This window comes from Struthio camelus, chromosome 8, assembly GCF_040807025.1.
Source record: "Struthio camelus isolate bStrCam1 chromosome 8, bStrCam1.hap1, whole genome shotgun sequence".
In the NCBI taxonomy this organism is placed as follows: domain Eukaryota; kingdom Metazoa; phylum Chordata; class Aves; order Struthioniformes; family Struthionidae; genus Struthio; species Struthio camelus.
In genome coordinates, this window is record NC_090949.1 from 5,273,877 (window position 1) to 5,290,138 (window position 16,262).

General features: G+C 56.6%; 1 protein-coding gene across 4 annotated transcripts in view; it reads right to left on the reverse strand.

Annotated features, from left to right (window-relative positions):
• TNR (tenascin R) overlaps positions 1 to 14,678 on the reverse strand; it is an 86,311-nt gene extending 71,633 nt beyond the window's left edge. Inside the window, exon 1 of one of the 4 annotated variants that reach the window (XM_068951868.1) lies at positions 14,360 to 14,678. The gene's annotated coding sequence lies outside the window, so the exon portion shown is untranslated. Of the gene's footprint in view, positions 1 to 12,338; positions 12,404 to 13,068; positions 13,135 to 14,359 lie in introns of those variants that run through there. The other 3 variants (XM_068951871.1, XM_068951870.1, XM_068951869.1) reach the window with 3 other exon arrangements.
• Between the last annotated feature and the right edge of the window lie 1,584 nt (positions 14,679 to 16,262).

Sequence of the window (16,262 nt, forward strand, 5' to 3'; positions counted from 1 at the left end):
GCCCGGAGAGTTGTAAGGATGAGTGCTTCCCAGCCCAGGCTCCTCCGGCATGGCCTTTCCTCGTCGTTAATCAGACCAGGGGAGGAAATAAGATCAGGGGAATGTTGCAGGTTTCCAGAGCTCATCAGTTAGAGGTACTGTGTGAGCGGGGCCAGTGCTGGGCAATCAGTGGTGGGAGGACGGGAGCAGGGCAGGGGAAAATGGCAGTGGGAAGGAGCGCGGGAGCCAGCCGTGGGCTCAACAGCCTTGCTGGGCTGGACATCCCGCTTTGCATGTCTGAACAGGGCAAAGGGAGAAAAGCTGCAAAGTTTGGTTTCAGACCCACCTTAGGAGGTCCCTCTCAGGGCCTGGTACTGGCTTGGAGCAAACACACGGTGGCCTTCCCAAATGCGCTCTTTGAGGAAGGGCCTTCCCAGCACATAAGTCTCTTAAGACCACGTCTGGGGCAGCCAGTCCCACGGGGTGCCCCATGGGGACCATGGCTGGATGGCGGAAAGGGAAGGTCACCAACAGCAGAGCTCGGGATACATCCGCCAGCGCTGCAAGGAGCTGTGCTGCTGAGGCGGTAGGTGTTTCACCCACAGACTTTGCCTGCTCCAATGCCCCAAGCCAGTGTCCCTGGTATCAGCAAGTGGGAGATCACATGAGAAGCCTTGCCATCCTCAGTGTGCCACTAAAATCAAGGAAAGTTCAGCTTTCACCTGGGATTTAATGGATATTTTTGAGATCAGATGCAAAACCCAGGTCCTCACTATTTACAGTGATTAAATGTCCCCTGGTCCGCTCTGCAAAGGGTAGGCATATTAACCCAGTGAACTGGCTGCGCTCCACTAACCACATCCTCATCACATAAATTCCCTTGGCATTTTAAACTGTTAGAGTGCTCTTTTTCCAAAACTGCTGCATAGTCTTGCTTTGCTCTTTTAAAAAGCAACAGAGGTGGCTGCATGTTGAGGCTGGGCATTTGCAGCTTCTCTTACTTCTTGGAGAGCCTATAGCACAAGTGATGTTATATACAAAGAAGGAAAGGCCCATTACCAAAGCCTCAGGCATAAGCACATCTCTGTCATAAAGAGATAATTTCTTTTTGTTCCAATTAATATCCTAAAAATGTACAAGTAGGAAGGAGCATGACTGAGCATGAATCCCTTGATGCTCCCAACGTAGGCTAGCCATGCAGTAGAACAACATCAAAGTGGACATTAGACCATCAGATCTTGCAGCAGAGAGCTGATTAAAGTCCCTAATCAAGGCCTCTTTAATACAGCGGTCTGGTGCTTTCCGCTGCTTTGGAGGCCACGAGAAGAAAGAGACCAGGCAAATTAACTAGAGAGAAGTTGAACGGAAGGAGCGAGAAAAACTGCAAATCAGCAACGCAAGTGGCTGAAAAGTAGTGCTTGGTGGTGGTGCCGTCAGCTGTGGTGGGAGTGCGTCTGTCCTGTTTTTTTCCCTGAGGATGTTTTTTTCTCTGAAGATGTTTCCCCCCCTCCCCCTCCTAAAAATTGTGCCTTACTGTGGAGGATGGAGGATACTGTCTGGGAGCCAATTTTCATGAAAGCTGTGGGCATTTAAGATCTTTGAAACCTTCACCTCGTAACCTGAATGGGTTCAAATTGTTCTAAGGATTCAGAAGTTGTCGAGGGGCACAGATGGACGTATGTGCCTATGCAGAAGATGTGATTGCATAAGCCTCATTTTATAAGAAATTAGGATAAAAATAAGCTAATGGGAAATGCTGAGCATCATCTCCTAGAGATGGTGTGAAGGAGGCAGGACCCAGTTCACACCCTCTCCAAGGACAGGCACCAGTAAAAATGTGAGGACCACGACTGGTAAGTCAAAACCAAACAGGCCAAACTGCCTTACCCACATGGGGAAGCCGGACCCCGTCGGGGGGAAAAGACCTCCTAGCACCTTGCTCGTGCATTCAGGTGTGCAGCAGTGGACCAAAGGACAGGAGCAGGTCTATAGCTCTGAGACCTTGTCACCCCCAGGCAGAGCATCACCCTCATGAAGCACGGCTCCCTGTTCTCCCCCATCCTCCTGCCTTCATACCACCCCTCACCTTCCTTCATGTAGCTCCCATTTCTGTGGAAACCTGCCCTCCTCACTCCTTCCTTCTCCCCCACTGCTCATCTGCTTGCACTTAGGCTGAATTTGAGGAAACCAGCTGAGTTTGGCTCGACAAACGGCCTTTATTTCCCCTGAAGAGTTGCCTATTTTGGTCAATTTAAACCAAAGAGGGACAGGCATATGCTCGGCTGCTCGCCAAGCATGGGCTTGCCCTGGCTGAAGATGTTCCCACCCTGGCCCACTGGGACCTGGAAGCCGGTGTGCATTGCAAATGTGACCTGAAAGGGGGCTGCAGAGTGCTTATGGTGTGCACACCCCCTTATTTCTGCTCACCTACAGCTTTGCGGCGTTGCTGAGGACCACAGTGGAGGCTGCTCAGGCCTTGTCTCCATCACCTGTACCCACAGGCCGGGACCCCCACGCTGAGACCGCTCTTACTCCTTCCCTGTGGGCCTGATGAGCCCAATATTGGACGCTTTCACCCTGACACCACCATCAGCTGATGCCTTGTGTTTTATGCAGGCTCTGAAGGCCTTCCCCTCCCTTCTCCCATTAGCTATCTCTCTCCAGTTTCCTCTTATCTCCTCACTGTCACTCTCTCTCTGCCTGGGTCCCACTAGCAGTAGCAACAGCCCTTCCCAGCACTCCTTCAAGCACTTTGCAACTCATTCCCTTCTTTCAATCTCCTTATCTCTTCCCCTTTCATCTCCTCTTTCCCGTTCCTACTCTTTTGTGTTGCTGTCTTTCTCCACTCAAGTTCCTTCTTATCTCTTCCTCCCTCTGTCCCTCTCTCCTCTCTCTCCAGCTTTGTTTACATCGCTAAAACACTTGTCCAGGTCAAACATGTTTGCCTGATAAAGACATTTCCATTGATTGCTTGAAAGAAAATCCTCCAGAGCAGCAGATTCTTTGCTCTGGGGATCAATAACACCTCAAGATCTGTTTTATCTCCCTCCTTCCATCCCTTCCATCTCAGAGTTTGGGGGTGCTGGGACTCGCAGGCAAACAGCTGTTGGAGACGCCCATCCCGTGAGAGGGTGGAAGAGTGAGGGGGCATGAAGCCGAATGAGGAGCAGGGATTGCTGTACCTGGGGAGCAGGAAGGGCTCAGTCGCACAGATGCCACATCCCTCACGGGGTGGGGGGTGAGGAGGGCCCTACATGACCCAATAGAAGGTGCTTCTACCTGGGACTTGTCTGAGCAAAGAAACACCAGCTGGGGAAGATACATTACACCTCAACCAGATAGATAGTCTGCAAAGCAGCTTGAAGCAGATACATGATACATGCACCCATAAACCCACCTGGGAGGTTGCCAGTAGCTGATAGGGCCTGAAGCATCGAACGCTCCCCGGGCCTTGGTCCCCCGCCGAGCCTTGCCCTGGGAGGTGACAACCTGGTTCCCCAGGCAAGGAGCCCTGATGTGGCCATGCCTGTGCTGGCACCTGTATCTGTGCATGAGGGGAATGCACAGATTGCTTGTCCAGTGCTAAACCCACCCCACTGGGCCTACTCGAGCACTCCTATTTAATGCTGCAAATAAAAGAAGTGCCATCATCGGGCCTTGCCTGATTCAGGCAGGCTGCGCTAAGCCATGCTGTGCATCCTCAGATTTCCTCAGCCCCATGCTAAGCCCTGCATGCAAAAGGCTCCAACAACCTGAGAAGCCCCTGTGCAATGCCCTGCAAGAGCTGGACTCCCTCAGTTTGTTAATGCACTTGGAATAAGGAAGCTAATGCATTTCTATAGCGAGTGATTTAGCTGTAAACCCGCAATCAATAAAGAGAAATTTAAAGGAATTAAGCTTGCTGCCTCTGCTGCAAATGAGATACTCCCCATTGGGCTCTCCTTTCCAGAAGCCATTCGGCAGCACGTAACTGAGCCCTGGACTGCTGCAGGATCTCAAGGCCTCCTCCACTGCTGTGGGGTTATGAAATAACGGTGAACTCCCACACTCTAGGGAAAGTCCTAGAGCCTTTGGACAGAGCAAAGACTGCTAGGTTTGTGAATAGAGCTGGGTGCCCCTTCTCCCTATGGCCTGCCACTGTCTAGGTGTGAAAAGCTGTCCTCCACGGGATAGGAGAAGAGCCTTTATTCCCTTCTGCTTGGAAAACATAAGCCCATGGGTGACTAGCAGGTGAGAAATGTGGTTGCAGGTACCAGCCCAGGGTTTTGGCATGCCCCTGGAGTCCTTACTGGTGACGAATGGTCAACCCAAAGTGTCCATAAGGAACTGCAGCCACCATGTCCTGCTAGACATGAGCTACTATTGCATCTACGAAGCTTTCTCTTCTCTGCACTGGACAAAACGAGACCCTCAGTGCTGAGGAAACACCTACAATTTCAGCATGAAGTCACGTGTCCCTTCAGGAGCGCAAGGCAACTGTGGGCACGTGACGCCTGTTCTCTGTGCCCCGTGCGGGCCCTGGGAAGCAGCAAGGTAAACACAGCATTCAACAACCCGCTCCCACGCTCACGTGCGAGTGTCGAGAGCTCCCAGATGACGGCCATCACTGCGTGAGCTCCCAGATGATGGGCATCACTGCGTGAGCTCCCAGCGAAGGGAGAGACACTTCCAAAGGGCTAGTCCAAAGGTGTGGGGTGATAGAGATACCTGTGCAAAACAGCCCCGCGTCCGTGCCCCCCCCCCAGCACTCATGCTACGGCCTTGCTGGGGTAGGTACCGCTGTGGCAGTTTGACTCCTTGGGGGGATGAAAAAGCAGGGTCCTCTCTCTCCACCATTTCCGACAGAGAGGAAGTAGATAGTCTCCTCACCCAGAAAGTGCCCAGAGAGCAGCTCTGCCATGCTGCCCGTGCGCATCCCGACCGGGGGCTACGGCAGTGGGGCTGGCCTGAGCTTGTCTCTGCAGGTGCTGGCTTTCGGCAGAGCCGAATGATAGCTATCGTTCAGCATCTAAGTAAGTGCTAACTTGATGACAACGCAAATAATGGACCTGGAAAGCTCAGGTGTCTCGGCTGCAATAGGGGATGGGACATAGCCCTTCTGGCCTGCAGCACGGCTGCCGTCTAAAAGCTCCCAGGAGCATCTTGCTGCACAAGACCAGGGCAGGGAGGATGCTGTGTCCATTGAAACCTCCTGGGTAATTAAAGGGGTGTCCTGGACATCCACAGGTTTAGCCTGTAAAGCTAGCAACGTGATGGTTGCACCACTTAAAAAAAACAAAAACAAAAAAAAAACAACCTCTTGTGCCACTTGATTTCCCAAAGTGGCAAAATATCCAGTTTTAGGTCCTAACGGGGAGGCACATTTTAACCCTGAGAGGGGGGTGTGCAGGATTACAGCATCATCTGCCTGAGAACTGGGACATGGGCTTGGTGCTGAGCGAATGACCTCTGATTTTTTTCCAAACAAGCGCTGTCAGAAATGGCAGCACTACCTCCATTGCTTTCGGTGAGAAGGATGCGACTTGCCACAAGCAGCCCAAATTAGCTCGAGAGAGGTTTTTTTTTTTTTTTACACTAAAGATGCTGAGGTGCTAGAACAACACATAACCTATTGTTAAAATCAATGTCTAGACCACAGATCTGGTGAGTGGTTTACCTCTTCTTCAGTAAAGCACAAAGTTGGGGGGGGGGATCCTGGGAATTACAGCCAAACAAGTCTTGCAATTTGTCATGGGGAAAAAAAAAAAAAAAGAAAGAAAAGAATAATAAAGAGCTAGGAAGAAAACGAGCCCGAGTGCTCGGAAAGGCAAGGCTGCCCCTACAAACTCTTGGAGTCCTGAACGGAGGGAGTCAGCAAAGCACCGCGTGCTGGAACATAAGCGGCTATAATGAACTCAGGGTTTCCGCGAGGCTTTAATAAAGTCTTTCCACAGAGGCTATTAAGAAAACTAAGATGAGAGGTAGATCCTGTCACGGCTCAGAAACCACCTAGAAGGCTGCCAGAAAGGAAAGGATTGATGGTCAACTGTGGTGGTGCAAGTACGTTAACAGCGGGGCGTCCAACGAGCCAGGTAAGACACACCGTTATTTAGGGTAGCAGCGTCTGGAGGAGCTTCGGGAGAGCGTCGCACAGCAGCTGGGGGAGACGGTGCAGCTGGAAATCAGTGCGAGGTAGGGAACAACCTCAGCTGCTCCCCCGCGCTCATGACTTCTAAATTAACTGGTAATTGCTCTGGAAAAAGGGACGTGCACCAGTCACAGAGTCACAGAATGTTTGAGGTTGGAAGGGAGCTCTGGAGATCATCTAGTCCAACCTCCCTGCTCAAGCAGGGACCTCTAGAGCATATTGCCCAGGATCACATCCAGTCGTGGGCCTCGTGTTTAATTCTGCTAGGAAAAAGGAGTGGCGGGGGCGGGGGGGGGAGGAGTGATGACGAAAACGGTTGTGCCTTCCTACAACTCAGTGGCACGCTGCTAGCTCGGACGGCGCGGGCCGGTCGGGTTGTCTCCTGCCGCAGAAGGCTAGAACAGAAATAGCCACGATCTGGGAAAGGGCAAGGAAAATCGTTCGCGGCATGGAAACTACGCTCCATGGAGGGAGGATATAAAGAGTAGCAGCCGCAAGAGGAGGTGGCCGGGCGATGCCGGGGTGCAGGTGCCCACCAGCATGAGGCGGGTGGTGGGGCTCAGCTGGGCGCTGCGCGGGAAGCTGGCCACGGCACGGCGTGCCCCGTCGCCAAACTCGCTGCCGCGGCGTGCCGCAAAGCCCGGATGTCACACCGACACTGTCTGGGGTCCGTCATGCGGCTCCCCCTAAAGACTGCCGGAGGACCGGTGCTGGTCCGGCTGGAGCACCGGTGGGGTCGAGACCCCCCCCCCCCCCTCCACGCGGGCCAGGTGTGCCTGTCCTCAGGGGCTCCTCTGGTTTTCTTCCCCCCCCCCCCAAAGGCCACGTTCACCCCGGCTGCAGCATTCCCAGCGCCGCCACGACACCCTGCAGCCCATCACACCCTCCACATCACACCTCCGTGCCCCCCCCCGCCACCAGCACTTTTAGCACGCGTTCGCTGGGGGGGCAATTTTAAGGCGCCGAGGTGACACGTCCCAACCTCTGCTCTCCATCGGGGACCCACAGCACCAGCGGCCAGGTTGACCTTCTCCAAAGGTAGCAAGAGCCCTAGGGGCTTCCTGGGTTGGGGGGGGGGAGACATGGACCGCCAGCCCCGGGCGGCCGTCCCCGAGGGCCAGGCTGGCGGGCTGCAAGCGCGAGGCATCAGTCTGGGGCGGCTCGCACAACCGGCCCTGCTGCGATGGATGTTTTTTTTGTAATTGGGTTGTGACAAACATTTAATAGCTAATAGAGCTCACGCCGGCACAGTTAATTAAGAATGTGACTAATCTGATTCACTCGTGGGAGCTCGGGGGGGGGGGGGGGGAAACAAGGGGTTGGAGTTGCATGTGTGTGTGTGTGTTTGCATGCGGGGCAAAGGGGTGGAGGGAGCCGAACGGCTGCCGGCCCCCGGTTGACGGCCTGCGGGCACGGAAAGGCTGAAGACGGTCTTTCCTCTCCTGGTGTCTCTCCCCCTTGCAAGGGGCCCCTCCGGCCGCCGGCGGGCGGCAGCCGTCCCGCAAGCAGGCCTGCGAAAGGTGCTGGGGGCCCATTTCACAGGAAGGACACCCCCCCCCCCAAAAAAAAAAAAAAAATTGAGACAGCTGATGGAAAAAGAGAGCAAAGAGCCGGGAGCGAGCAACGTCGCCCGAATGAGACGCGAGAGCGCTTTGCAAATCCAAAAACTGACGTTTCCACGGGGCGCGCGAGACGTGCATAGTCACCGTTACTGAGCAACTCGCGGGCAGGGCGAGTATCCGGCGCTCCTCGAGCAGCCCCGGGGCCGCTCGGAGGTTTCCCGAGCCCTGGAAAAACCCTGGAGCGACCTCGCGGCGCTGCCAACGTGGCGCCGTGAAGGGCGGGCGGGGGGGATGATGCCAGCTGTGGCAACATCTGTATGCTGCTGCCGGCCGGGGGCCCCCCTCGAGTGCATAAATGAAACAAGCGGAGCTCTTTTGGCCGGCGAGCCGGGGCCGTCTCGGGGAGCACAGAGCCGCTCTCTCCGCGGCGCGCCGCATTGTCCGTCCTGGCCGGAGAACAGGGCGCGGATTGAGGGCGATTCCCCCATCTGCCGAGAGCCGCTCTTCGGCACGACGGCGTCAGGGAATAAACGGCGCTTTTCAAGCAAGGCCGGATGAAAAGGTTGTTGGGGGGGGGTGGGGGTGGGGGGAAAAAAAAAAAACCCAAACCCCCAAACCCACGCCTAAATCTCAAAGCAAAGCAAAACCCGGGAGGAGCGCACAGGGCGCCGCGCCGCTAGTCGGGAACCGCGCGGCGGGTTCGCGCCGTGGCCGCCACCGCCGCCTTCCCGCTTCCGGGAAATAATTGTTGAAGTCGAAATTATTCACTAGACGAAGCAATTCTTTGCGTGCTATCTCCAGGCCCTTGGAGCCACTTGTCTAGACCACTTTGTTGCTAGTGCTACGCAACAAATTAGCCGTGCAATTAAAGCTCTGCTTAACGCTGGCGCTTTGCAAAGGGATTTTGGTTTGGCGTCTCGACGCAAGTAAAAGTCTTAAAAAAAAAAAAAAACAAACCCCAAAACCAGCCCGCACAGGTAACGGTGCGTGCACCCTGCTTGGTCCCCTTCCACGAAGCGCCTTCGGGGGCGCCGGGCGGCCGGGCCAGCTGCCCGGCTGCGCAGCCCCGGCTTTATTAAAGCTCGGCTGCTGCCGGCGGCCAGAAAGCCACGACGAGCCGTTGAGAAGCAACCGGCCCCCCCTGGCACAGACGGCCCGTTCTCCGCCTTCGGTATTTACCGGGGACATCTGCACGCTTCATAAACGGGCTCTTTATTCCCGTTTGCGACATCCCGCTGGCAGCAGCGAGGCAGGAAGGACGGGGAGGTGGCGGCGGGGTGGTGGTGGTTTTGGGGGGGGGAGACGGCGCCGGTACCGCGAGCCTTCGACTCGCCCATCAATCGTCTCTCCGGCCCTCGGTTTTCCCATAGGCAGAACTGCTAAGCGCCGCGCTCGCAGCACGCACGCTCATCCCGGCAAGCATGCACGAAGGACGGAGCGGGTCCCGCGGGACGCGGACGTCCCCCTTACTGCCCTCTCCAGCATCCATCTATGAGACCCCCCCCCCGCACCTTTATTAAACAGGCATGTTTCCCACCCGGGGGGCTGAGGCAGAGCCCGGCGAAGGCGCAGATTTGGCTGGAAACGGCACGGGAACGGGCTCCAGCGCGTGCACAGAGGCGTGCAAAGCTGCTCGGCCGCAGGAAGCTACCTGGGCTAACTCCTTCCCCGCCGCCGATGCCCGCCAGGAAGGCGAGGGATACGCCGAGGCGACCTGCACTGCACCCGCTAAAAGCAAAACTTTTACTTGCCCAGAAATGACAAGAGTGGCTGCGACGCAGGAAACGCGAGTGCCGGCGCTTCGTAGCTTGAGTCAAATAGAGCCGTTTCTGTCTGGGCAGCCACCTCTTATCTCGCGTTACTCATGTCCCGCTGGCAACGGCTTGGAGCTCGAGCTCCCCCGGCAGCTGTAAATACGCCACCCCGACAGGCAGCGCGGCGCCGGCTGCAGCTCCAGCCGCTGAGGACTGATTTATCATCACACGAGTAGGGTTGCAGCACGGAGGCCAGGGCTCCCGGGGCAGCTGCGCGGCGCGGGGGCGCTCAAAGGCCCTTCGCCGCACGCAGACCGCCCAAGCCCTGCCCGCGCTCGCGGCACTCCTCTCACCCGACGCCGCGTGCTGCGAGGTCGCGGCTCAGGACTGAAGGGGTTGTCTCGGGTCGAGGAGAAGGGACCGGCACTCCCACCGGGGAAGTCAGCCCAGCTCGCGTGGACACCAAGCTTACTGACGGCAAAAGTGGGTCAAATTAGCCCAACTACTCAAAGCCTCAGTGCTCCTTCGGAGAAGACCGTAACAAATCCACTTGTGCAGCTGAGGCCGAGGGCTTCCCGGTGCCAAACAACCATCCTTCAGGCCACAGAGCCCTCCTGTATGAACTTCCATAGCCCAAACCCTCGACAAAGTCAATCCATTTGGCCCATGCAACCCGGCCAGTGCTTAGACAGGAGTATGATGGTGCTGACTTTCCTGAGCTGCTGTTACAACAGCCACTTCTGCTACAAGCGCTAGGTGGGTTCACGCTGCTGGGACTCCAGCATGGGCACAGCATGACCCCCCACCTCTGCAGCGTGGACGGCGTTTGCCCTCCTTTGCTACGACTCCCTTCGCTTGGCTTGGAACGAGGCAGTGGAGGACGGGGAGGAAAGGTCCTTTCAATCCTCATGAAACCCAATTTAAGCAGCTACCCTTGAGAGCAGCAAGAACTTAGTCATCTGATAGGGACAATCTTTAACTAAAGGTCAACTGAAATTGTATTGGACACCATGGGATTCATTTCAAATGGTTTGTTAAGAAAGGCTCAGCCTGCCTTGCAAGATGTGCCGTGCAAGAGCGCGTGCTGGGGAAAAAAAATAAAACCCCAATTCCAGAACAACAGATGCACAAAACGGCACACGCCAAACCAGCAAAACCAAGCAATGCTGGAGAAGAGCTGGCAAGCATCGCTGGATCCCATGGTCCTGGGAGGGATCTGAAATCGCTTCGGGTCTTCAGAGAGGTTGGGATGTGTGCAACGAACTACAGTTCCTCCCCCCACCCGCCACCCGCCACACACTTGTTGTTCTTCTGTCTCTCATCCTAACCCATCTCCTCGTAGGAGAAAGGGCTATAGCAGCCTGTCTCCTTGGCTCGGTCAAAGGCTTTGAGGTATTTACGCAGTGAGGATGACACAAGGCTGAAAGCAGTGGCATGGTTTAGGGGAGGCAGGGAACTAGTCACGCTGTCACGCAGGTCCCCTTGGAGACCTGCTCCAATGGACCTTTACATCCTTACGGCTGTCAAATTATCACCTACCACTGGCTCGCTCCAGCCAGCAAACGGCATGGATACAGGCCAGTTGTCCAGGGTTGGGAAGCCCCTGACCTTGCCCTCACTGTGATTTTTTTTTTTTAAACGTGGGTCTTGCTACAGGGGTTTGGATGCCCTGGTTGGGGCAATCGCACGTGGCCGAGTCACGTGGCCGAGCCCTGGCGGATCGCGGCTCCAGCAGTCGCGGGGTCAGGAGCACAGCTGGCTCCGGCGGCGCAAGCGGCAGCACCCCTGCCGTCTGCGGGGTGGCTCGCAGCCCTCGCGCCCCGTGCTGGCCTTGCGGGAGGGGACAGGGTGGGGGCAGCCGAATCTAATGACATTGACGTTTCATTTCTCATTACAGACACAATTAAAAGGAGAGAGGATTATATACGAATGCCAGATCGTGTCACAGCATGCCACCGCGTGCGGAGTTTATCTCTTCCGCTTGGGCAGTTCCGTCAATGAATTGACTTCTTCTGCCATCTAATTTATGACTGCTTTATGTTTGTTTATATAATGTGTTTAAACACCTACTTTACACCCTGCGCACTTGTACTTGCTAATTAGCATTTTCAGCGTTCATGGCATTCGCTGCACGCTCCAGAGAATTAACACACGCGCATGGGGGGGGGGGGGGGGGGGCCTCGGCCTGGAGGCCACAGCCACCCACAGCACCCTGCCTGGGCACGGCATCGAGGTGGGCTTTAGGCGTACCTCCCCTTCGCGTGGGGCCAGGCATGCTTCAGGTGCAACTGGGAGCAGCTCCCTGCCGGAGGGGACAGCCCTGCAGCGCGGGGTGGGGAAAGGCTGAGCACATATCCGAGGAAGACCCTTAAAGTGGTCATCCTTGAGAGTGGGGGCCTCCCCTAGGGTTTATTTTTGCCTCCCAACTTGGTGCTCGAATTGCTTCAGGGGCGATTACCAAGGAAGCTGGAGCTGGCTTTTACTGCAAGGAGTCTTTAGCATCGCAGTCAAGTTAACGGAAAGAGATGTGCGCGTCTCTTCCCCCCGGCTGCTCCGCTGAGCCATGGAGGTGCTCCCGTGAGCGTTACGCCGAGCCCAGGGCTCTGCAGGCACCTGTGCTGCGGTGCCTTTGCCACCACAGCCTGTCCCCTTGCATCGTGTCCACCCCTGCCTGCCAGGAGCTGAGCCCGGGGACAACCCCGGCCCGCGGCCCTGGCGCTCCCCCCACAGAGATGGCAACGCTGGGACCTGTCCCAGGCAGAGCCACGTCGTCCCCGCAGGCTCCCCGGGTGAGCGACGCTCCCAGGACCGGTCTCCCTAACTCCTGGCTGGCGCCAACCATCTAGCCATACGCTTGCCAAGGAAATGGGGGAGCTTGCCTGCCCCGACATCCCCTTTTTGGGGATTTACACCTACCTCGTGGCGACGACCACACACCGGAGGGCGTTGGTGGGAAGAGGCGAACCCACAGCGAGGCCAGCGCTCTACCAACGCCGCAGGAAAATTCCCTTCTGCCACCAAAGTTGATGCTCGCCTTGCCTGCCCGCCCTGCCTCCTCCTCCTCCTCCTCCCGCCGGTCCCCGGTGCTGCAGTTTCCCTGCCTGCGGACACAAGTCCCCCGGGGGGCTTCCCTCGCCATGCGGGGGACAGCCACAGGGACGCGGCCAGCAGCGAGCTTTCTGGCAGCGCAGACTTCCCCGCCAGCCAGCCAGCCAGCCAGGCGGCCCCCGAAGGCAGGGGACGGAGGCACCGGCGGGTCCTGAGCAGCCCCCAAGGGAACAAGGCTTTCCGGAGCTGCGCGGCACAGCCCCTGGGAGCACGGCTGTGCAGCCTCGGGTTTGAAACCCCCAAGGCAGACACAGGCAGGGACGTTTAATCCCGGTTCAATTGTCGGCCCCCGATCCACCCAGCTGACACACAGCAGCGAGGAGCTCCCCGTTTCCAGGCGGGAAGGCAGGACAGGCAGGAATCCCTCCTCTCCCCGGGCTCCACAGGACCTCGGCAACACTCTCCATCCCTCCAGGAAGCTTTTCTCCCCCAGGCTCAGCCCACTCCTCTCAGGACAGATGGTTTCTGCCAGGAGCTGTAACAGGTAACTGCTAACAGAGCGCGCCTTAATTAATCCGTGCCTTGGAAACTCCCTCACCTTCCCCTTCTCCAGATGCTTCGCCACCCTTCCGTTTACTGCTAACCTTGCAACACGAGCACTCGGGTCCCTGGCTGAGAAGTCGCAGCTCAGCTAATGCTCAGGAAGTATCTGTCAGCCAAAAGCTTGCAGATTGCCCCTTCCAGGGCAGCCCAAAGGGTTGACTGTCTTGGAGAAAGGCACCATTGAGGAAAAGGGAGAAGGAGCAGTGAAAGGCCTGTGAGATTCGTCATGCGGTGCTAGAACTGCCGTTTCCTCCGTTTTGTTTCCCCAGCCTGGCACTTAGCGCTCCACTTCAACCCACGCGCTCTCCGAAACGATGGGTGCATTGTTTCAGCCCTCTAGATTTCGGCTAGAAGGACATGAAGTCTGACCAAAGCCTGGGTTTTACCCCCAAAAGCATCTGCATTTGGGGTGGTTCCAGGTAGCTGCCTAAAAGGTGTCCCTGAGCAGCCAGGAGAGGAGGCAAAAATCACATACAAACTTTGAGTGGAGAATTTAGCTGGAAAGCTGGGATTAACATTGATCCTCCTGCTGAAGCCAAGAGCCTAGGTGGTCTTCGTGGTTGCTAACAGCGTCTTCAGGAAGGCGGCAGTTGTGTGCGCGAGGGGAATGCCGTGCGGTGGTGCTTCCACCCTACCTGGAGTTACAGATGCCACCTCCTGAACGGCTCCCTGCTCAGCCGCCCCGAGTTGGGGGGGGCATAGCGGTGTCCGGGCATGCACAGAGGAGCATCCGGGCCGAGCTCAGCCCAGCGCAAAAGGGAAACACAGGAGGGAAGAACTGGGGTGAAAAGAAACAAGCATGAAGGGATACTGGGCTTGATGGGGACAGAGTGCAAGAGTGCCTGCGTGGCCCCCCCCAAACACTTCCCCTCGATACGCAGTAGGCTGCAGCCTCCCCCCCGCCGCCAATTCCATCTCTTTCTCTACGACACAGATGACACGAGCCAAATTTCTTTAACCTCATTCAAACAACAGAAGGAACTTTAAAAACAAAAAAGTGCACTCCCCCACCCCCTAACCCCCTAAAACACATAGCAACAGCCCCCCCCCCCCCCCCCCGCCGCCCCCGCGGACCGCTGTGCGGCGAAGCAGCACGGACCAAGCTGCCGACCGAGCCGAGGCAGCCCCGCTCCCGGCAGACACAGGCCGCCCCCGTCCCCCTCCCCGTCCCCCTCCCCGTCCCCCGCCGCCCCCACGGCGGAGCGGCCGGAGCGGCCGGAGCGGCCGGAGCGGCGGGCGCGGCGCTGTCCGCGGTGCTGAGCGCGGGCGCGGGCGCGGACACTCACCGGGCTGCGGCGCCGCCTCCTGCTGCCGCCGCCGCCGCCGGGGGGGAGAAGCCGGGACGAAAGTCGGGCGGCCCCGCTCCAGCGGGGAGGGGGGGGGGGGAGCCAGAAAAAAAAAAACAAACCCAACCCAAACCAAAACAACAACAACAAAAAAAAACACCCAAAAAATCCCCCCCCTCCCCGGGCTCGGCCTGGGCAGCCCCGCTGCCTGCTGCGACGGAGAGCGGCAAGGCGAGGATTGCTTCGCTGCCGCTCCCTCCCCTGCTTAAATTTCAGCAGCTTGCTTTTTTTTTTTTTTTTTTTTTTCCTCTCTCTTCTTTCCTCCTCTCCCCTCTTTTCCCTTCCCTCCCCGCTCCGGGCTCTCCCAGCTCCCTGCAAGCAGCCACCTAGTGGGCAGAGACGGGAGGGGAAAAAAAAAAAAATCCCGCCCGAAAACCCACCCAGCGATGCTGCATCACCTCCCTCCCCAAGCCTCTTGCAGGGCAACGGGCTGGGCTTGGCCCCCACCGGGGCTGCCGACCCCCCCCCGGCCCGCCGCCCCTTCGGGCTCCCAGCACTGCACGGCCGCCGCTGAACGAAAGGCGTCAGGAAGCAGGTGGCAAAGCCACGGCTCGAAAATTAACGCAGCAGCTGGGAGACGGGCAGGCAAGAGGGCCAAGCGGTAGGACGGGAGGGGGTGGAGGAAAGGAGAGATGCTGCGAAGGAGCGGAGCGAGTTTGGCCTCGTTGCTACCGGTTGGGAACGCAAACCAGCGTGTGTGCTGGTTTGAACATAACCCCCACCCGCCCCAGGAAGGTCCAGGTCTTGCTCCCCCCCTCAAGGTTAACAGCAGAGGACACTGTCACTGCTGCTGGAGGGATTTCCTACCCTGCTGGATACCGCTGACTACCCCACCTGGGTGGCAGGGGTGTCAAATCTGCACCCTGCCTGCCGTGTCTGGGCAGGGAAAGAGAGCTGCTTGCGGAGGAGAGGGTGGAGGCAACGAGGAGAGCTGAGGACCTCCCTCGCTCTGATGCCCCCAAGTCACACCCGACTCCCTTTGCAAGCAGCGGTGGAGAAAGAGAACCACGTTTGCGTGACACGCTGCCTCAAACCAGCTCTGGACCAGGGGAGAGGGGAAGCAGAGACGGTCAAGCCTGGCACAAGGTATTTTTTTTATACCTGGCCTTACTTGACTTGGTTAATAAGACCTGAGTTCAGCACTGCCTGTTGTTCCCGCATAGCCATACGGTGGCATCACCTGGACAATACGAAAGAAGCCTTTTTCTCCAGCAGCCACCACCTCAAAAAGGTCCAAGAGAATTTTTCACTTGAATTCTCTCTTTGCAGGTTTAGAGCCATTGAAGCTATTTATGAATTCCTGACAAATTCACCCAATTACCATCACTGAGCCGAAACAACGCAGGAAAGATTCAGAAAAGGTTGTAATGTTGTGTTTTAACATATTCAGAGTGTTCTGATTCCTTTTGACTTCAGAATTTATCTGAATATTCAAAGTAATAAGCCTTCAAAAGCTTTTTGCTCAACAAGAAACAGCATTGTTGCTGGTGGAGGGTTTTTTTTCCAGCTGAGCTGGTGAACCGAGGTTTAAAAGAGCAATTCAATCTAATTACGCATACAACTTTAGGCATACTTTCCACAGGTGGCTCACATTTTCCTGGCAAGCTGATCCTTCCGCTAATCCTTGCTCATCGCCTGAGGAGTTAAACAAGACCTCCTTTAGTCATGGTAAAAAAGATGGCCCTAAAAGTATCTGTGACTCTGGAGACAGGATTTCATTTCCTGATTTCCCCATGTCACTCTGGGCAAATTGTCTAATCTACCTCCCACCTCCGGAAAATGGAAGTGCATTGTGAGATGTAAAGTCCGTTAATAACTACGAGATACTTCAGCTCTGCAGATA